Below are 22,122 nucleotides of genomic sequence, written 5' to 3'. Positions count from 1 at the left end.
CTGCGTTTGCTGTAATCATGCAACCTCAAATAACACAGCAGTGCTGTGTAGATGCCTGTGAACCCCACCTCAACAACAAGAAGGCAGAATTCCTCCCAGAGTAGAACAGGATTCTGTACCAAAATAGAAGTGGCTAAAAAAAAGTAAAATTGCCTCTGGTGCTGTCGACCATCATCAAAAAATAAATTGCATTTAGATAGAACCTTAAAGGTAATAAAATATCCCAAGGCCCTTCACAGCAGTGTTATCAAACAACATTTGATACCGTTCCACATAAGGAGATATTAGAGCAGATGATCAAAAGCTTGGTCAAAAAGGTAGGTTTTAAGCAGCATCCAAATGAAGGAGAGAAAGAGAGGTTGATAGGCAGACAGCTTTAGGGAGAGTTTTCCAGAGCTTAGGGCCTCAGCAGCTCAATGCTCTGCCACCAAATGGTGGAGCAATGAAAGGGCATGCTGGGAGTGCAGAGATCTCAACGTGTTGTATGGCTGGCAGAGGCTGGATTGCTGCAAGGAGACTTAACTATGAGAGAGAGCTGGATGAGTGTGTAATCTCATCTAATCATAGTATGGTACAGCACAGAAGGAGGCCATTTGACCCATCATGCCTGTGCTGGGTCTTTGATAGCGTTATCCAATTAATCCCACTCCCCTGCTCTTATGCAACTTTCTCCTGAACAGGACGGAAGATGAAGAAATTCCCCTCCATCCTCTATCACGGGCCCTCATCTGCCAGTGCAAAGAGGGGAGATTTCAGTCCAGTGCTTCAGTCTCAGCTTTCAAAGCAAATTCACTTTATAATCACAAAGGTGAGTACAGATGAGGAAGGTCAATTGACCTCTGGGCTTCATCTATCCATAGAAACCTAACATTCACCACCCCCATCATGTCACCTACCAGATTCCAGTTTTTGGTAGAACAGGCTTGAGGGGCTGAATGACCGACTACCGTTCCTATGTTCTGCGCTGGTCTCATAGCACCAGCATAGACATGGTGGACTGAATGGTCACCATTTGTGCTGTAAGCTTCCATTGTTCTGGCATCCTGCAAAGAGACTTAAATGAGAGAGAGTGCCGGATGGATGTGTAATCTCATATAATCACTGCATGAAACAGCACTGAAGGAGGCCATTCATCCCATCACGCCTGTGCCAGCTCTTTGGTAGAGCTATCCAATTAATCACATTCTGTGCTTTTTCCCCCATAGCCATAGTCCCTTCAAGTATTTATCCAATTCTTTTTTGAATGTTGCTACAGAATTTTAGTCCACCACCCTTTCAGGCAGTGCATTCCAGATCACGATAAATCAGGTGCTTGTTATCATCTTCCTTGCCTTTCCTGTATTCTTTCATTTTAAAAACGTTTTTAGGAACCCTTTTATCCTTGAAGTGATATTATGCAAAGCCGGAGATCTGTGCTGAGCTGGTCTAAACCCCTACTGTTTATCTTCTGTTCATTTCACCAGATAGCAAAAGTTGAATGCTGGCATCAAAGTAATTTAAATAAACCCTGGTGCATGATCTAACTCAAGGTTCTCCTCTATGCAAACCCCAAGGGAAGGGGAACTGACATTCAGATGAGGCTGACCTGAAGTAAATGAGTTTGATCACTACAGGACTGAAAGTATAAACAAGGCTTAAAACTCAGACTGAGTGTATTCTGTGATGGCGAAATAAGCAATTGGCTCATATGGGATTTTATTGTAACCACAGTCATTCTTTACTTTAAAAACCCATTTCTGATGTGTCTCTGCTTTATTTTCGCCTTTTTCCAGGTCTAAACTAGTCTATCCGTCAATTTGAGTGCAACCTAACTGCAGCAATAAAGCATGGGCATGGGTTCCACTGAGTCACAATTTGTGACATAATGAATACTAGCATGATGAAGTATTGAGTACCACAGCTTCATCTCCGTTCCCACTCCTCAAGAAACTGGAAGATTCACTTCTTAAAGGTGCAACCATTTCAGTCTCTTTTAGAAAAAAGTACAGCAAATTCTGGGTGGATTTATTACATTTAATCCTGTCAGAGTCGTAGTCGCAACACAATTTTTCATGTTATAGAAACAGAGAATGCTGTAAATGCACAGTGTCTCAGTGACAAAAGACAGGTTAACGTTTCAGTGGGATCTTTCATCAGAGTCCCACACGAAAGGTAAATCAACCCATTTTTGCCATGTCGCACTGTGATTCAATGGAGCCCGTGCCCAGTGGTTTCATACATCAGTTAGGCTGAACTCTTAATGCCTTCATGTGATATTTTGTTCTCTGTTATTTCAACACAGGCATTAACCTGTTTATTTTAAATAATAACATATTAAAAAAATGACAGGAAAGAAAAGACCAACTAGTCTAGCCAGCTGTAAGGCATTTGGATATCTCTTGTATTTTTGTTATGCTGTGAGGCATTTGTTAATATCTCCTGTATTTCTGTTCATAAGTAAAATATAACCAGTGGTGGTGTGGACCAGCATATGGACCTCACCCAGTGGTAAAAACATGGAGGCGAAGGACATCGGGACGAAGGGAGGAGAATTCTGACCCAAGGCGTCGTCGCTGGGGTTCATGATGGACTTTTTAAAAATAAAATACAGTGTAACTGAATAAGGACCCCACATACACACACAGACAGATATGACCACATACAGGTGGTTTTGCTTAGCCAGGGTGGGATTGATAAGGCACTGAAACCCAATCGGATGACCCAATTCAAAACATTAACTTATATTTCAAGGGACCAGGATCAGAAAGGGGTATAAAGCCACAGCTCACAAGGACATTGTTGCTGCAGCTGGGAAGTGTGACATGGTCAGTCACAGGACGTCATGTGGAAGATATCGTTCAGTGGATCTGATCACCCGGGAGCGAGTTTCTATACGCGGGTCTACTAAGCAGCTAGTGTTGTAAGTATATACCATTGATTGGTAAGTTAATAAAGGTTTTCCACATAAAATGGAATTTGTATCCAAACTTTGTTTAGTGCCATTGATACTCACAATGATTGTGAGTATCACAATCATGATCACAATCACTCTAACAAATTTGATTAAGTCTAACAAATTTGATTGAATTTTCCGAGGAGGTGACTAGGTATGTAGATGAGGGTAAATCAGTTGATGTAGTCTACATGGACTTCAGTAAGGCTTTTGATAAGGTCCCACATGGGAGATTGGTCAAGAAGGTAAGAGCCCATGGGATCCAGAGCAATTTGGCAAATTGGATCCAAAATTGGCTTAATGGCAGGAGGCATAGGGTGATGGTTGAGGGTTGTTTTTGCGATTGGAAGCCTGTGACCAGTGGTGTACTGCAGGGATCGGTGCTGGGACCTTTGCTGTTTGTAGTGTACATTAATAATTTAGACGTGAATATAGGAGTAGTCTCGTAAATAGTGAGGAGGAAAGCCTTAGATTACAGGACAATATAGATGGACTGGTAAGATGAGCGGAGCTGTGGCAAATGGAATTTAATCCTGAGAAGTGTGAGGTGATGCATTTTGGGAGGACTAACAAGGCAAGGGAATATACAATGGATGGTAGGACCCTAGGAAGTACAGAGAGTCAGAGGGACCTTGGTGTAATTGTCCATAGATCACTGAAGGCAGCAGCATAGGTAGATAATGTGGTTAGGAAGGCATATGGGATACTTGCCTTTATTAGCCGAGGCATAGAATATAAGAGCAGGGAGGTTATTATGGGGCTGTATAAAATGCTAGCTAGGCCATAGCTGGAGTATTGTGTACAGTTCTGGGCACCACACTATAGGAAGGATGTGATTGCACTGGAGAGGGTGCAGAGGAGATTCACCAGTCTGATGAAGGGTCAATGACCTGAAACATTAACTTGGCTTCTCTCTCCACAGATGCTGCCAGACCTGCTGAGTATTTCCAGCATTTCTATTTTTTTATTATCACCAGGATGTTGCCTGGGCTGGAACATTTCAGCTATGAAGAGAGACTGGATAGGCTAGGGTTGTTTTCCGAGAGCAGAGAAGACTGAGGGGGGATCTGATTAAGGTATACAAAATTATGAGGGGTATTGTTAGGATAGATAGGAAGAAACTTTTTCCCTTAGCGGAGTGTCGATAACCAGGGGGCATAGATTTAAGGTAAGGGGCAGGAGATTTTGAGGGGATTTGAGGAAAAAAATTTTCACCAGAGGGTGATTGGAATCTGGAACACACTACCTGAAGGGGTGGTAGAGGCAGGAACCCTCAGAACATTTAAGAAGTATTTAGATGAGCACTTGAAATGCCATAGCATACAAGGCTACGGGCCAAGGGCTGGAAAATAGGGTTAGAATAAATAGGTGCTTGATGGCCAGCACAGACATGATGGGCTGAAGGGCCTGTTTCAGTGCCGTATAATTCTATGACGGTATGACTCAGTACGGGGTCAGGACTTTAGAGGGTCTTACACAGCCTGTCCTATACATGTTGTGATACTTACAATACATACACTCGCCATTCCAGCCTGCCAATGTGATCTCCTGGGACAGGCAAAATTGTAGATACAACCAGGGCCAATTAGGGGGAATAGAAATCTGGAAAATTCCTGTCCGACACCCTTTAAGCACTGAAAACTAGTCCAAGCGATCGTCCTGGGCACTGATGAACATTACAAAGCACCTACCTCTTGTACATGGTGATCTTTGCCCCAGCTAGAAATAGGTCCAGCTATGACCATGTGTTTATTCTCCCCCTAAAAAACAGCTGACAGAAGAGTGTTACTCAAACCCGTTAAGTATAGGCTAACATCACCAACAGGCGTTTCCACCTTCCCTTCTCTTTCTGACACTTTCTGACGCTGCCTGACCTGTTCTACCAGTTGAACTTTTCCTGTTTTTTTCCCCACAGTTTTTCAGTGTTCCCTTTCACATCTTGATTGTGGGTTCCAAATGTTTTGTTAAAGAAGCCTGAGCTTCAATAGCTTTTCCAAAAAAAGAGAGACTTGCCTTTCTATAGCACTTTTCACAACACTGGGATGTTGCAAAGTGCTTTACAGTCAGTGAAGTACTTTTGAGCTGTCGTCACTGTTGTGATGCAGAAACTTTAACTTTGTAAACATGGGCGATGGTCTCATTAACTGTGTCTGCCTCAGTTATTGTTGGACCATGTTTTACTGGTAAACACTAACAGGGATGTTGCACTCATACAACCCATTATCAGAAAGTGAAGGCATTAAGGTCGAGCCAGTAATGTATTCCTGATCCTTGTTAAGTATATTTGGAAGAGTCGGGATTCTTTTGGAAAGATATAAACATTTTAAAACATAGGAAAGAAAAATAACAGGCTACAAAAGTTTGCAAAGCAGCAGTACATATAAGACAATCAGAGGGTTAGATAGGGTGGATAGTGAGCGTCTTTTTCCTCGGATGGTGATGGCAAACACGAGGGGACATAGCTTCAAGTTGAGGGGTGATAGATATAGGACAGATGTGAGAGGTAGTTTTTTTACTCAGAGAGTAGTAAGGGCGTGGAACGCCCTGCCTGCAGCAGTAGTAGATTCGCCAACTTTAGGGGCATTTAAGTGGTCATTGGATAGACATATGGATGAAAATGGAATAGTGTAGGTCAGATGGTTTCACAGGTCGGCGCAACATCGAGGGCCGAAAGGCCTGTACTGCGCTGTAATGTTCTAATTCTAATTCTAAGTACTGATGCTTCTATGATGCAAATTACTGTTGTTGCACATAACTTTTTACCTACAGGAGCTGTGGCTCAGTGGCTTAACCTGTAGATCATGACGTAGTGCTCTTAAGTACTGAAAGCAAAAGTCATCTCTGAGTCAGAAGGTTGTGGGTTTGAATCCTACTTCAGAAACTTGAGCATAAAATCAAGGCTGACACTCCAGTGCAGAACTGAAGGAGGGCTGCACTGCAGGGGAGTTCTTCCTGGTGGCCTGACCAATGTTTATTACTCAATCAGCATCACTTAAAAAACAGCTTATCTGGTCGTTATCATATTGCTGTTTGTGGAAGCTTGCTGTGCACGGATTGCCAGCTGTGTTGCTTATAGTGCCTATGCTTCAAAAGTACCTCATTGGCTGTAAAGCACTTTGGAACATCCTGCATTTATGAAAATGCATGTATTTCTTTTTTTAAAGGGTATGCAGCTGAGCTGGTACCAGTCCTCTATCAATGCTGATTTGTCACTGACCTCTTGGAGGTGTATGAGCAGGATGGGATGGCTCACCAACTGAAGTTTCACTCCTCCTCGGGCCCCCCTGCTGCCTCACTTCCCTCTATTCAAGCAACAAAGAACAAGGTCACAAACTTAATACAAAGCCAACTTTGGCTCTGCAAGTTCCCAATCATGGTTAGCCAGCACCTACCTACCTGTTGTCTTGGGTACAGCAAGTTTGGCTTTTGCTTTCAGTACTTAACAGCACTACGTCATGATCTACAGGTTAAGCCTTGTTAAAAAGAATTTGCCGTTGCATAAAAGCTTTCGATTAATCTGACAATGAAGCACTTGGTTTGAAATTCTCATGGTGTGGGCAGTGGGGTGGGGGGGGGGGGGGGTGTATTTGATGGTGAGTAAATGATCAGTTGGCTGCCCATTACTGCAAACACTGAAGAGAAGAGAAAGCTAGCTTTCTACAGTGCAAACTGGCTGTCTCCATTTATAAGAACAGCTGTATTTATGCTCACAATTCCCAGCACCAGGCTGCCACAGCAGCAACTGTTGAGCCTAGGGCGTTCCAAAATAAATGAGATTCCTCACATACCCAAGTTCCCACAAGATTTGCGGGATTAAAGAAAACAGTTTCATTACCCAGTTTATTTTGCGGGGCCCCCTTCCAATGATGTTCTTTTGGGCCTCCTTATCTCGAGAGACAATGGATACGCGCCTGGAGGTGGTCAGTGGTTTGTGAAGCAGCGCCTGGAGTGGCTATAAAGGCCAATTCTGGAGTAACAGGCTCTTCCACAGGTGCTGCAGAGAAATTTGTTTGTTGGGGCTGTTGCACAGTTGGCTCTCCCCTTGCGCCTCTGTCTTTTTTCCTGCCAACTACTAAGTCTCTTCGACTCGCCACAATTTAGCCCTGTCTTTATGGCTGCCCGCCAGCTCTGGCGAATGCTGGCAACTGACTCCCACGACTTGTGATCAATGTCACACGATTTCATGTCGCGTTTGCAGACGTCTTTATAACGGAGACATGGACGGCCGGTGGGTCTAATACCAGTGGCGAGCTCGCTGTACAATGTGTCTTTGGGGATCCTGCCATCTTCCATGCGGCTCACATGGCCAAGCCATCTCAAGCGCCGCTGTACTGCTCCCAAAAGTCACAACTTCTGCCCAAGGAGCTTCCCTGCTGTTAAATCCCGAGATCAAAATGGCATGGGAGGCGAGGGAGAAAAGTAATTTCTTCTTTTCATTATCAAACTGGCTGTTTCTGCACAGATATTGTGCCTTGTCTTTCTGCAGCTGTTTTATTACTTGTCTATTATTATTTCTAGAATAGAGGCACAGGAGTCAGGGGTGTGGTTAAAGCAACAATTTTTACTCAGTGTGGTTTCATCGAGGATGGGCAAAAGACTGCCAGCTCTAATACTGCATAAGCAAATGTCCAATCTGGCTAGGGTGGGCTTTCACAGCGAGCATGAAAAAAAATCTCTTTAAAAAGAAAATGTAAAACTTTAAATTTAAGAGAAGGTTAACCTAATTTGCATCTTTCCTTCTTTAACAACTATCTCTGTAACAGTATTACTAATAAGGTTCTGTTCATACAACATGCTTATAAAATGGGGCAAGCTAGATTAAACATACCTAACCTCATTGGCAGAATAATATGATTAGATAAATCTCCTGTAGCACAGAAATCCACTAATGGGGAATCATATTGTACAGTTTAATGTCAGGATAAAGAATATAAGTATGTATAAGTATGTAAGCATGTAGATAACAGAAGAGCTAAACCATTCCTGCCCCCTCAACAACGTCGGCACTAATTCCTATTAACTGAACACTTTGAGCTGGAAAGGTGAATATCATCTTCCTTTTTTCTTGAGCTTATATTCTGTCCTGCCACACTAACAGCCCAAATTACACAGGAAAAGACTCCTTATCAATGCCGACCAGTTACACAGTCCGTGGGAGGGTTCCTTAAAGTACGGTATTGAAAAGCATTAGCCCATGCTGTTTCTGAAGCCACTGACGCGTAGCAGTTATAACACTGGCTGTGCCTGGCACTGAATCAATTCCCTGGCTGATTTGTGTCATAATTTTTGTATGTTGCACCAAAATACAATCTCCATAATTATGTAAAATGGTGCTTTTTTCCCCTCTCTATCTTCTCCTGCAGGCTCTGGGAGTTGGTTCAGTACTGTACCCTTGTAGCGAATGTGTGAGTGTAGGCAATGGGTGCCAGCAGTTATTTAATGGAGAGTGTTGAAACAGAATTCTACCCAACATCCAGACTTTCCAATGAGGGTCACTGGAATAGTGACAGATTTTACCCACCCTCATGCCAACTGCTGCCCCGAATTGGATCAGCATGGATAGGAATTTGAGGCTGTGACCTCTAGTTTGTATTGCTTATAATGGGGTGTGTCTTTTCACACAAGCTTTCAGGAGAGCTAACTATCTATGCTTAATACGTTTACAGTGCTTTCATTAAAGTCAAAAGTACTACATTTTGCAACACTGAAAAACAGCATTGTATACACTTTTCTTTGTAAACTTCTTTGGACTCTAACATTTAATCAGCTCTTCCTGCTGTCAGATACCTCTGAAGCATGCACTATTCCCTAGGCTGAGAAGGTTCTTCCTATTCCTACGTTAAGGATAATTCAAAAAACTCATTGTTCCTTCCCCTGCAAACCTACTGAGTGACCATCAACGTTATTGGTAAGTACACACAACACAGCACATTGAAGCTATTAGTGGCGTTCATCCCAATATAGAGATGTGAGAGTGTTCCCACTCATCGGGCAGGCATTTCCTGTGGCTTTACTCAGGTTTTTTCTGTATTTCCTTAATGGATTTACTACACTCTTCCTGTCTTTCCACCGAAGTGCAGAAACAATGAAGTAGGAAATACAATAGTTGGACTTGCTTGAGTCCTGCTATTTCCAAAATAGGCTTTGGCTGTTGAAAATGGCCTTTTAGTGATGCCTGGACAAATCCCCGAGGAGGTTTCACATTCTCTGCATTGTCCAGTTTGACTTTGAAGCATTGATTCCTTCTGTGTTGTTCCCAGGACCCTTGCTTACCTCAAACTACAAAGGTCACTGCAGCTGGGAGTGAAAGCAGATTGCTCCTGAGATTCAGCCAATGTCACTTGGTGTCAGGTGCAGGGAGGGCTTAGGACTCACCCTCTTTTGTTGGAGGTGTGGTTGACCTCTGTCTGACAGTCTTGCGACTGAGATTGGCAGCCCAGTGGAGTGGGCAAAACCAAGCCTAGTGCCAGCATTCCATGGTGTTAGCTTAGCATCTACTGACCTGTTTTGAGCCAGGATGTCTGACAACGGGACAGTTCCCCAGCAGATCCTGCCTCGCCACTAGAAAAAATTTGGAATTATTCCCCACATATGGGGTGAACAAAGACTTTTTCAAGAGTGAAGCAAATGGTTGGGGCCAGGGGAGAGGGAGGGGTCATTTTACATCACAGGTGATCCCAGCTACCCTTGGAATCACGCCACTTCTTTGTAGATTATTTTTGATTCTCACTGAACTATGTAAGAAGCAAAAAACTATTCTCGATTGTCTTTAAGACACAAGTTCCTATTCCATCTTACATCCAGATTTCTCATGCTACACAGTGACTGCTGCCTGAAACCTACGAACAGTTGGTTGATCCACAGGGCGATTAGATCATCTTAGTCTTGTCACTACGACGATGTACAGACATTATGTGCCTGGCACAAGCATTTGGTCTCCATTATGAGGTAATGGGAGCACTCCAGAAAAGAGAACTTTTCAGTTCCCACTTGCCAATTGATCTGATTGCAGTTAGCATATACTCCACTAAAAATCTTTCAGCTGTAGAAGCACTCATAAACAGCAACCTGAGGAAATGTCCTTTAAAAAGCACAAATACAATCACTCGAGACTGCAAGGGATGATTGTAGCCATGAGCCAGAGCAGAAATAATGTAAAACATGCTTCTGAGTCCCTACAGGGACCATTAGGGGCAATGCATTATTTACAAGAACATTCAAGAATTTGCTTGTCACCTCAAATTAAATTGTGTATATCCCCTATAGTAAGCCAAACTAAGGTTTGGTTTGGTTTAGGGTTTGTGCATCGCTGATCTTGCAAAGTGCTCTTTATGCTAAATGTAAGCCCTGTTGTGTTAATCATAATGTCAACATCTCCGTATTACCTTGGCCCCACTAATAAAGAAAAGCTAGTACAATTTTTTTCTAGCAGCAGGCATGGAAGTCTTGGGAGCTGCAGTGAAATGTGACTGTAATGTCCAGCTTTTGTAAACAGATGGCCTGAAATTGCCCCTTTGTGGCAATGTTGTTTTGGTTTTATAAATAGAATCTGGAGCACAACAGTGAAAATGTAATAATAAAATTATGCACAATGATGGCTAAACCAAGGTGAGTGCTATATACAATTTTGGATGCCTCATTAAGAAAGGACATTAAAGCCATACAGCGTGTAGATTCACCAAGATTGGTGCCAGTGTTAGGAATGCGAATAATAATGTAATAATATAGACAAATGGCTGCAGTCCTGTCAGCTGTGGCTCAGGTGGCTCTTGCCTCTGAGCCAAAAGGTGGTGGGTTCAAGTCCCACTTCGGAAAGTTGAGCACACAAATCTAGACTGGCACTCCAGTGCAGTACTGAGTGAGTGCTGCTCTTTTGGAGGTGCCATCTTTCGGATGAGGCATTAAACTGAGACCCCATTTGCTCTCTAAAGTGGACATAAAAGATCCCATGGCACTAATTTGAAGAAGGGCAGGGGCGTTATCTCTGGTGTCCTGGCCAATATTAATCCCTCAACCAACATCACAAAAACAGATTATTTGGTCATTACCACATTGATGTTTTTGACTCCTGTGTTTCCTACATTACAACAGTGGCTACACTTCAAAAGTACCTCATTGGCTGCAAAGCGCTTTGGCACATCCTGAGGTTGTGAATAATGCTATATAAATGCAAGTCTTTCTTTCCTTCTATATGCCAAGAATGAATTTAACAGGCACTCAAACACTTGAAGTTTTGTTAAAAGTTAATTGCTACATATTTACTCATGACAAACACTTTGCATAAGAGTGTTGTTAAGAAGTGGAACGGGCTGCCTCCTGAAAATGTGGTGAAATCATTCCGTAAAAGCTTTTAAAAGACAATGGATTTGCACTTGAAGAGGATTAATTTACAGGGCTACGGGGATAAAGCTGGGCTGTGGGACTAAATTGGACAGCTCTTTCAAAGAGCCAGCACAGCTTGACAGGCCAAATGGCCTCATTTTGTCTTTAAGATCTATGATTCTATGTTTTGCCACAGAAGTTACAAACATTACAGTCAGATGAGTTCAACCCTCCAGATGGCTCCCTTCTTCATCTTCCTCCTTTGTGTTTATGTTCTCACTTCTTTTATACTATTTCTAAGCTGAGCTAATCCACAGCCTTTCACATACATAACTCTTTCCCCACTTTCGCGACCATCACAAAATATCCTGGATCTGTCCGTTCCCAAATCGCACACAAAGGGCTGAATTTAATGAGCCCGCTGCGGAATCCGGCAGTGGAGTTGGAAATGTGCACCGTTCCCACTGTTCACATGAGTGGTCAGCCCACCGAGATCATGGTGGCCACTCTACATAATGAAGGTGAGGGGCCCAACCAACCACGCAGCGGGGCGGGATGTGGAATGCCGAATACGGCGTCAGATGACTCCGGAGCAGGTGTTGGTGCCATAATTAAAGCCCTGCCAGTCCTGTTTGCATTGCTGCCTTGGACTGATTTGCTGCTTGCTGTTCACTACTGAGACCAGTGCTGGAGTGACTCCTGGACGCCCCACGGCCCCTCGGCAGAGGCAAGGCACAGGATGCCCCACAGTTTAACGATGCCTCCCTTGAGATTATCCTCCAGGCTGCAAGAGGAAGGCGGGAGGACCTCTTCCCCAGTGATGGCGAGAAGGGGTCCTCCTGCCTGACCAAGCAAGCTTGAACGGAGATAGCGGAGGAGGTCAGCAGCAGTGGTGTCACCCCCGGACATGGGTACAATGCTGCAAGAGGGTCAACAACCACCTTTGTTCTGCCAAGGTGACTGCACCATAACTCTTGCCTTTTTAGGGATTGCAAGTGGCTAGGCAGGAGGAAGCGGGACATAGGGAGGGAGGCACCGCAACAGCGCTGGCAGAGGCCATTAGGCATTACCTCATCCTGATAGATGCATGGCTGCAACTTGGCCACAGGCCACCTTCTTTCACAGCTCACCCCCATTAACTCCCCTGAGAATGGGCAGGAGCATGAGCTATATAGGAAACCCAATAGGGGATGAGGGGTTAATACTAATAGAACTGTTCTGTTGATCTCTCTGCAAAGTATGACTATCTCCCTCTTTCCACTTGCAGGACAAGAGGGCCCATAACAAGAGGAAGACATCACGGACTGGTGGAGGCATCCCAGATCTTCGGCCTCTCTCCACAGCAGAGGAGGAGGCACTAGAATTGGCAGGGACCCATGACGGCTGCTCTATATCAAATGGAGAGACTGGAGTCTCTGCACAGCAGAGTGAAGATTGTCTTCCATTGACATACAGTTCACTTCTGGAGACCCACGTCACTTCTAGTTGACATGACGATATCTGCACAGCCTAACCCAAACATGTTTGTGTTCTCTCATGCAGGTCGGCATCCACAGGAGACTCAAGCAGAAGGGAGACAGCCGTCAACCTCTGAGGAGGAACCACGGTCAGAGGAAGCACTGTGCCATGACTCTCCTGCACCTTCTACCAGCACAGATCCTTCCACCTCAGTGGGTTTCTGCTTGGGCGTAGAATCAGTGTTACAAGCTGGTGAGAGTAGCGCACACGTGCCCGAGCAGCTGGCTGAGGCTGAGACAGCCGAGGCCTCTGACAGTTGAAGGACTGTGGGTGGCCAGGCCGATGCCAAGCCCCAGGCTCATGACGGATCTCTGGTGTCGACAGCACAAGGCATGCTGAACTTGGAGAGAGAGGTAAGGCAACATCTGGTGGAGATGCTCGAGACAATGTGCAGCCATGAGGGATGATGGAGGAGTCCATCCATGCTATGCGAGCGCATGGCTTCCTCCATCAAGGGGTTGGTGACCCTCATGGAGAGCCAGATCCCACAAATGCGCACAGACCGGCACACCATCGCCTTGGCCATGAGCTCAACACAGCAGTGGCAAGGATAGAGAGGGACGAAGTGCCTGGAGTCTTCTCCACCTCCTCGTCCTTCTCTGAAGAGCAGGGAGGTTTAAGTGAGCTTTGAAAGAGAGGAGGAGAGGCTGACCTCCACAGCTGGGGGCTCCTTCAGGGTGCTCTGAGTGTGGACAGTGACTGTTCAGCCCCTCTGCCAGTGAGCCCAAATCCAGTAGCTGCAACGCCTGAAGAGAGTCCTGCACTGCCAGGCCTTAGTCAGCCAGAGGACCACCACGATATGCAAAACCCTCACTGGGGCAGACTGGGTTCCACCTGATCGATCTAGACAATGGAATCTTATCTTCAGCAGCCCAAAGGCCTGCTCGATGGTCACTCAGGTGGAGCCGTGGAAAGTGTTGTATCTCTCCTCCGCTGCATTACAAGGGTTCCTCATAGGCATCCTTAGCTATGTGTTCAATGGGTAGCTTTTGTCCCAGGGAATCCATCCCTGAAAACAAGCAGGGGGCCTGAAAAGCTTGTGGCACCTGGGACTGTTGAAGTATGTGGGCGTTGTGACTGCTTCCCAGGAAGTTGACACACACCTGCAGGAAATGATTTCGGTGGCCGCAGACCAGTTGACCATTGCAGGAATGGAAGCCCTTCCTGTTGATGAAGGCAGATGGCTGGTCCGTAGGAGTCTCGATGGCCACATGCGTGCAGTCTATTGCACCTTGCACCTGGTGAAATCCAGAGATGGCCCTGAACCCAATGGCCCTCTTGGCCTGACTGTCAGGGTCAGTTGGCTAGCGTGCATAGCCACCGGCCCTCTTAAGCAAAGCATTGGTCACCTCCTTCATGCAGCAGTGGGCTGCTGTCTGGGAAACCCCACACATTTCCCTGGTGGATCCTTGGAATGATCCAGATGTGTAAAAGTTTAGTGCCACTGGCATAGGGTGACTGCCAAATCCCATAGATAGCAACTCATCCAGCTGCAGGGCACATGTCGGCCATAGCCTCACTGGAAAGTTGTAGTCTTAGCTGACAATGTCACTCAGATAATTGGAGGTAGCTGATTTGAGTCCGGTACACTCTCCGGCAGCTGTGTCTTTGCTACTTCTCCCAGCAGATTCCCAGATGGCCTTCAGTGCCCACCCTTGCTGATGGCCAATCCTCTCACCCAACAGTTTGGACACCCGATACAGCCACCCAAAACCAAGCCCCTCCCTTGCAAACCATCCGAGACCCTGCTCAGCTGCCACTTCCACCTGAAACCACGATCCCCCTTGCAGAGCACACAGCACTGTAGGCTGACAATGGCCTCTGCTCCCCCATCTTCCCCTATGCAATGCTGGTCATGGCTGCTTACCCAAGCAGCCAGCTTTCAAAGGCCGGGAATCCGAAGGCACGTGAGGGCTGCCCATTGTCCACTTAATTCCAATTAATTGAATTGAGATAAATTAGATACTAATGTATTGAAACTAAGTGCTCAGCAATTTAAATTGCACTCCCGTCGTGTTGGGGCAGCAATGCTTGGTGCTTTCCCACTGCTGATTAAATCCAGAACCGACGTCATGACGTTGGATTTCTGGGAGGACACTACTGATAAAGGCCTGCTCGGGTCTGCAAACAAAAACCCGACCCAAGCCCAACAGAACCACATCCGACCTGAGTCCGACCCGGCCTGAGTCCTTCCCTTTTCTCCCGGGCCCGACCAGACATGACCTAACCATCAGTTAACTTACCTTCCATTTTTCACTTTGTTCCTGATCTGCACAAGCTTAAAATAACTGTAACAAAACCACCTTCCTAGTCCAAAAGTTAAATTAACATTGGAGCCACTTACCTTTGATAGAGTGTGTCCCACCCGACCCGAGCCCGAATGCCAGACCCAGAAGTGCAACCCGACCCGACCCTAACCCAACACATGTCGTCGGGTCCCGTCGGGTTCGGGACGGGTAGCAGGCCTTTAGCTTCCCAAACAATTCTCCGGCCTTACAGATCACCATTCCCACTCCAAACTGCCGCACTAATGTCAGCCCAAAATGTTTGGGGTAGAAAGGCCTCAGCATAGAACTGAGTCTCTAGTTGGGGGCAATGAGGTGAATGTACACATAGACATGTATCAGCTGCCTAAGAGACTGCTGTAATAACCTTTGGTACATATACAGATACAATTTTAGGTTTTTAAATGATTGAAATAATCTAAGAAAATGAATATAAGCAATTATTTAGGGTAAAATACTTCAAAATACTTAGCTGTATAAAACGCTAGTTAGGCCACAGTTGGAGTACTGTGTATAGTTCTGGGCACCACATTATAGGAAGGATGTGATTGCACTGGAGAGGGTACAGAGGAGATTCATCAGGATGTTGCCTGGGCTGGAGCATTTCAGCTACAAAGAGAGACTGGATAGGCTAGGATTGTTTCCCTTAGAGCAGAGAAGGCTGAGGAGGGACCTGATTGAGGTATACAAAATTATGAGGGGCATTGTTCGGATAGATAGGAAGAAACTTTTTCCCTTAGCGGAGGGATCAATAACCAGGGGGCATAGATTTAAGGTAAGGGGCAGAAGGTTTAGAGGGAATTTGAGGATAAATGTTTTCACCCAGAGGGTGGTTGGAATCTGGAACACGCTACCTGAAGGGGTGGTAAAGGCAGGAACCCTGACAACATTTAAGAAGTATTTAGATGAGCACTTGAAATGCCATAGCATACAAGGCTACGGGCTAAGTGCTGGAAAATGGGATTAGAATAGATAGGTGCTTGATGGCAGGCACAGACATGATTGGCCGAAAGGCCTGTTTCTGTGCTGTATAACTCTGACTATGATTCTATTTACTTTTTCTCAATCTTAATCTGTCGCACTGAGGATGGGAAAATACAGTTAGGAGCAGACAATTGTGATATTGGGGCTATTTCCATTCGCGCAGAGGAGGCTAACAGATCGCTTAATAGATGTTTTAAAATTACAAAGGGTTTTGAAATAGGGAAAAACAATTTGCTCTGCTTGAGGAGTTAGTGACAAGGGGTCATCAATTTAAAATTGTCACTAAGGGTGAGTAAGCAGGTTAGGAGAGATTTTTCACTCAGAGAGCTTTTGATGCATGAAATGTTTTGTCACGTGGAACAGTTGAGTCAGAGGACCAACGAATGTGCTAAGGGAAAATGGGATAAATATTTGAAGAATATAGGGAAAGAGTAGGACAGTAAGATTAGCTTTGGATTGCTCCAACAAAGAGCTGGCACAAACTGGATGGACCTAATGGCCTCACTCTGTATGTAGACCACTATAATTCTTTGGTTGTGGTTTTCATTGCAATTGGTTGATCTGACCAGTGGCAGTGGAAACGATGTTTCACCTTAATGCAGAATTACTATTCATACTCAATGTTGCAGAACCTGTTTTCACTCTCACTATTTTCTCTTACAATTCTTTCTCCTCCTCACAGGCACTGGACAACTTTCACAGTGGACACTGGCAGTCTATCTCACTGTCCAAGCCATTATTGCTGAGTCCAGGTCTGTCCTCACTTTTTTTTATTCGTTCATGGGACATGGGCATTGCTGGCTAAGACAACATTTATTGCCCATCCCTATTGGCTTTGAGTAGGTGGTGGTGAGCTGCCTTCTTGAACCACTGTAGTCTGTGTGAGGTAGGTACACCCACAGTGCTATTAGGAAGGGGGTTCCAGGATTTTGACCCAGCGACAGTGAAGGAACGGCGATATATTTCCAAGTCAGGATGGGTGTGTGGCTTGGAGGGGAACTTGGATGGTGTCGAGCTTCTTGAGTGTTGTTGGAGCTGCACCCATCCAGGCAAGTGGAGAGTATTCCATCACACTCCTGATTTGTGCCTTGTAGATAGTGGACAGGCTTTGGAGAGTCAGGAGGATTCCTAGCCTCTGACCTGCTCTTGTAGCCACGGTATTTATATGGCTACTCCAGTTCAGTTTCTGGTCAATGGTAACCCCTAGGATGTTGATAGATGGGGGATTCAGCGATTGTAATGCCATTAAATAGCAAAGGGAGATGGTTACATTCTCTCTTGTTTGAAACAGTCATTGCCTGGCACTTGTGTGGCGCAAATGTTATTTTGCATCAACAAAAGAGCAAGGACAAAAGAGAGAGAGAGAAGGCAATGCTGGCCTTTCTCACCAATGCTAGTGGATTGTTTATGTATTAGTGCTGCCAGGTCCTCAACAGCGCTAGGGCCTCGAGATTTGCTGACAAGTCAGCGATCATCCTTGGCACACATTTCTCCAATGTTCAGGAGCACCGTGTGTCCTCAGGCTGCTCAGCTTGTGTGTCTGTTATTGGCTGCAGAGCTGTAAGCCCTGTCCTCTGAGTGTCGTGTTGCACTCACCTTGCTATAAGGAAGAAGGTTATTAAACCTTTTGCAGCTCTGCACCCCAGGTCCCCAGCCCCCAGGCAATACCGCAGCTGCTTACATGATCTGCCACCTCCAGCCAGGCCTGCTTAGTTTGGCAGCTGCCAACCTCCGGGAACAAGACCCCCCCCCCCCCCACCCCCTCTCACGTACTGCCTCAAGCATGACCTCAAGGGCTGCATCAGTAAACTGTGGGGCAGCCCTGCCATGAGTGCCTGGCTTCGGACTCTCCTCCTGCTGACTTCTGCCTTCCATTGATTAGCAAGATGGCTGTCACAGCAATGGTTGCCGCCATGCCTTTAAATCAATCCCACACCCATCGTCCTCCAGCCAATTAGCTGCTGACCTTGGGGCTGTGACTACTTCCTCCCCCCAACACCCAACCCTTCTCTCACCGCGCACCCCCCCACCCAACCCCGAGTGGGGTCAGAAACAGGAAATGGTTCCGACGTTGGGGCTCCGACATTGGGGTCCGAACCCCAAACTCAAAATCCCACCCATTACCCCTGTATCAGCACAAACATTAAGAGAATTAGATACAAATAGATTTGTACTTTTGAGCCCTCTTGTTTAGTGTACATGGAAAGTGCAGCCAGCAGTTGAAAATCTAAGATGACATTCCAAGCACTTATAACCCTTATTGTTCTGAAGAGGAAGCAAAGGGTGCAGTTTCATATATTTTCCTGTTTAGACAGTCTCTTCAGAGTAGGAAGTTGACTCTTGACTCCCTACACAAGCAGAGCTAGCCAACATCCAAAAGATTTTACTGTAAGGTAAATGATAGTGAGCGCTCACATTGATCAGTAATTGATTGGTGTAGCAGTTTAAAATTTCTGCAATATTGCAAAATTTGCAATAATTACACATAGCCTAATCTCAGTGGACTCCTGCCACTACCACTACACTGAGACTGTGTAAGCCTTGTAGACTGCAATGTGTTTTAGCAGCAGACAAATAAGGGCCAGTAATGAGGACTGGGATATGCAGTGGGTTAGAACATGGTCTTTTGACCTCTGGGAGCTTGTGGAAAATAGCTAAACAATGCCTTCTCTCTGTGTGGCTGAGGGTCATAACTGAAAAGTGTTTGGGCAATTTCAACCCAGTACTGAGTCTGCAGTTCCAAATACGCACACATTGACACTATGATTCCCACCAGTGCACCAGAGACTGGCTTTATTCATAAAAATCTGTAAAAAACACATTATAAAAAAACAGTTCAAAACAGCACCAAGTTGACATTCCAAAAGGTGCAAAGGAAATCAGATTTCTTCGATACAGGAGTGAGTTGCCTCACAACCCTTCCATTCCATTTTACATGCCATGTACATTTTACAGCAAACCCATATCTGGTGTATACAGCCCGATGGGTTTCGCCTGGGTCCAGCCCCTCAGTTCATTTTGGTGGTTGGGGCTTTAGTGCCTGTCCCAGGAAAGCTTCAAGCAAAAAATGGCTGCAACCAACACCAGAGCTCCAGGCCAGACGGTGCGTAACACTATTAGGGTGACGGTGAAAGATAGCAAAGAAGGTGCACCCATCGACCGCGCCTTCTTCATTAAGAAAATCTTTTTTTTTATTTCCAAAATATACTTTATTCATAAAAATCTGTAAAAATTACATTGCCAAACAGTTTCCAAACAGCACCAAAAAATACAAACATTGTAAGGGAGATCAGTTTCCTTCAATACTGTCATGAGTTTCTTCCCAACCCTTCCGTTTCACAATTGTCATGTCAATTACAGTTTAAAATCTTGATCGAATGCTGTGGATTCCTAGCTGCAGACATCTTCTGCCTGCAGGACTTTCCCAGTAGTGGATATTTCGACATAACTTTCAAGAATGTGGCGGGATACATCAAGTTCCTGAAGGTCTTCAAGGAGAGAGGAAACCAGGGGCTGCTGTCGATCCTCACGGCGGAGCCACTCTTCATGTTGATCTTCAATCCCAAAGGACAAAATGCCATAAAAACGGTGCTGAAACCGCCCAAAAACCCCTAGAAAAAGACACAAAAACAGCACCTGCAGGATCAAAACCCATTGATCATGGTTTCACCCCTGCCAGTCTCTGTTTTTTTTTCCAAAAATATACTTTATTCTTAAAAATCTGTAAAAAAAATACATTACAAAACAGTTCAAAACAGTTCCAAGTTGACATTCCAGAAAGTGCAAAAGAAATCAGTTTTCTTCAATACAGAACGTGAGTTGCCTCACAACCCTTCTATTCCATTTTACATACAATGTACATTTGCATTACACAGCAAAACCATATTTAGTTGCATACAACCCGAGGGGTTTTACACAGGCTCCAGCCACTCTGTTCACTACGGTGGAGGACCTTAGACAGTGGCCTTTCCCCACTGAACCTTCATAGCGGCTGCCCCAAGCTTTAGTGCGTCCCTCAGCACGTAGTCCTGGACCTTGGAATGTGCCAGTCTGCAACACTCGGTCATGGACAACTCTTTGCGCTGGAAGACCAGCAAGTTTCGGGCAGACCAAAGAGCTTCTTTCACCGAGTTGATGATCCTCCAGCAGCAGTTGATATTTATCTCGGTGCGCGTCCCTGGGAACAGCCCGTAGAGCACAGACTCCTGTGTCACAGAGCTGCTTGGGATGAACCTCGACAAAAACCACGGCATCTCTTTCCACACCTGCTTTGCAAAAGCACATTCCAGAAGGAGGTGGAAGACAGTCTCTTCCCCACCACAGCCACCTCGAGGGCAGCGTGCGGACGTGGAGAGATTCTGGGCATGCAGGAAGGTTCTGACGGGGAGGGCCCTTCTCACCACCAGCCAAGCTACGTCTTGGTGCTTGTTTGAAAGTTCTGGCGATGAGGCATTCTGCCAAATGACTTTGGCGGTCTGCATGGCAACCATCCGACATGATCCCCAATCTCCTTTTCCTGCAGAGCTTCGAGGACATTCCGTGCAGACCACTGCCTGATGGATTGGTGGTCAAAGGTGTTTTTCTGCACAAACTTTCCCACGACGGATAGGTGGCACGGTCCAACTGGATGGAGTGTTCCGCAGCAATGTGGCCAGGCCCATCCTTCGCAACACTGGGAACAGATAGAACCTCAGCACGTAGTGACACTTAGTGTTTGCGTACTGGTGTTCTATGCACAGCTTGATGCAGCTGCACACAAAGGTGGTTATCAGGATGAGGACAACGTTGGGTGTGTTTTCTCCCCCTTTATCCAGAGGTTTGAACATCGTGTCCATCCAGACACGGTCCATTTTCGATCTCCAGACGAAGCGGAAAACGGCTCGGGTGACTGCCACGGCGCTGGAGTGGGGTATGGGCCAGACCTGCACCACATACAGCAACAACATGAGCGCCTTGCACCTGATGACCAGGTTCTTACCCGCAATGGAGAGAAATCGCTGCTCCCACATGCTCAATTTATGTTTTACCATGGCTATACGCTCCTTCCAGGTTTTGGTGCACGCCCCGGCCCCTCTGAACCATATCCCCAGCACCTTCAGGTAGTCTGACCTGACAGTGAAGGGAACAAAGGATCAGTCGGCTCAGTTCCCAAAAAACATGGCCTCACTCTTGCCGCGATTAACTTTGGCTCCCGAGACCAGTTCGACTTGGTCGCAGATGCTCATCAGTTTGCGAACGGACAGTGGATCCGAGCAGAAGAAGGTGATGTCATCCATGCACAGGCAGGCTTTGACCTGAGTGCCTCCGCTGCCTGGGATTATCACCCCACGTCCTTCCTGAAGGACTCAACAAAAGGTTTGGTGCAGGAATCACTTCAACTATTCGACCATGAATAGCAGTGCCCTAGTTTAGCGGTGCCACTACTCATATCTTGTTTTGATTGCACAAACTGACCAGTATGCAGATTAGCAATTGAATTTGAATGTTGTTACTGTTCATTTCTTTTTTCTTATTTTGCTTCTTTTCTTCTTTAAAAATATGAATTCTTTATAGATTTATTGAAAACATTTGGATATAGTATGGATGTGAATTACACATGTGCACTGTGATGTGTATTTCTGGTACTGCCAGGTGAGCTTGTGGGATTGACTTGTTAAGACTATACTTTTAGGGATCATTTCTATAGTTTTTGCCTAGAGAAATGTGTTTCTGAAGTGTTTGGTCTCACAAACCACAAGGAGGATTTATAGTGTTCTCTTCTGAGCAGGAAGCAGACATTGAGCATTGCTTTTAGCAGCTGTTCTCTGTTATTGATGAGTGTTCTTTCTCTCTTTTGTAGAGAGTTGGAGGAAGAGAACACAGTCTGAGTGGTTTGTCTTTAAATGGGAGAAGTATGTTTTTTTTTAGGTAGTTGGTGTTTCATTTTGCTTTACTTGGTTCTATTTTTCAAGCTGCCTGTGATGCATTGAAGTTTGTTATGTACTTTTACAAATTTTGTAAGTAATGTATATTTTTGGGGAGAAGAAAATCCCAGCCGGCATGTACGCAGACTGGAACATTCCAAGGTCCAGGACTACGTGC

At 45.5% G+C, this 22,122-nt stretch overlaps 1 protein-coding gene and 1 non-coding gene across 2 annotated transcripts in view; one reads left to right on the top strand and one right to left on the bottom strand.

Annotated features, from left to right (window-relative positions):
* The window catches only part of LOC137346751 (LHFPL tetraspan subfamily member 7 protein), a 312,700-nt gene that overhangs the window by 229,543 nt on the left and 61,035 nt on the right, over positions 1–22,122 (bottom strand). The gene's annotated exons all lie outside the window — the stretch shown is intronic.
* On the top strand, positions 21,697–21,913 carry LOC137346914 (small nucleolar RNA U3). The gene has a single exon (XR_010968819.1). It is a non-coding gene; the product is annotated as a small nucleolar RNA U3 (small nucleolar RNA).

Source organism: Heterodontus francisci, chromosome 30 (assembly GCF_036365525.1).
Source record: "Heterodontus francisci isolate sHetFra1 chromosome 30, sHetFra1.hap1, whole genome shotgun sequence".
In the NCBI taxonomy this organism is placed as follows: Eukaryota; Metazoa; Chordata; class Chondrichthyes; order Heterodontiformes; family Heterodontidae; genus Heterodontus; species Heterodontus francisci.
Note: the sequence above shows the minus strand (reverse complement) of the source record. Positions and strands in the feature narration are given on the sequence as shown.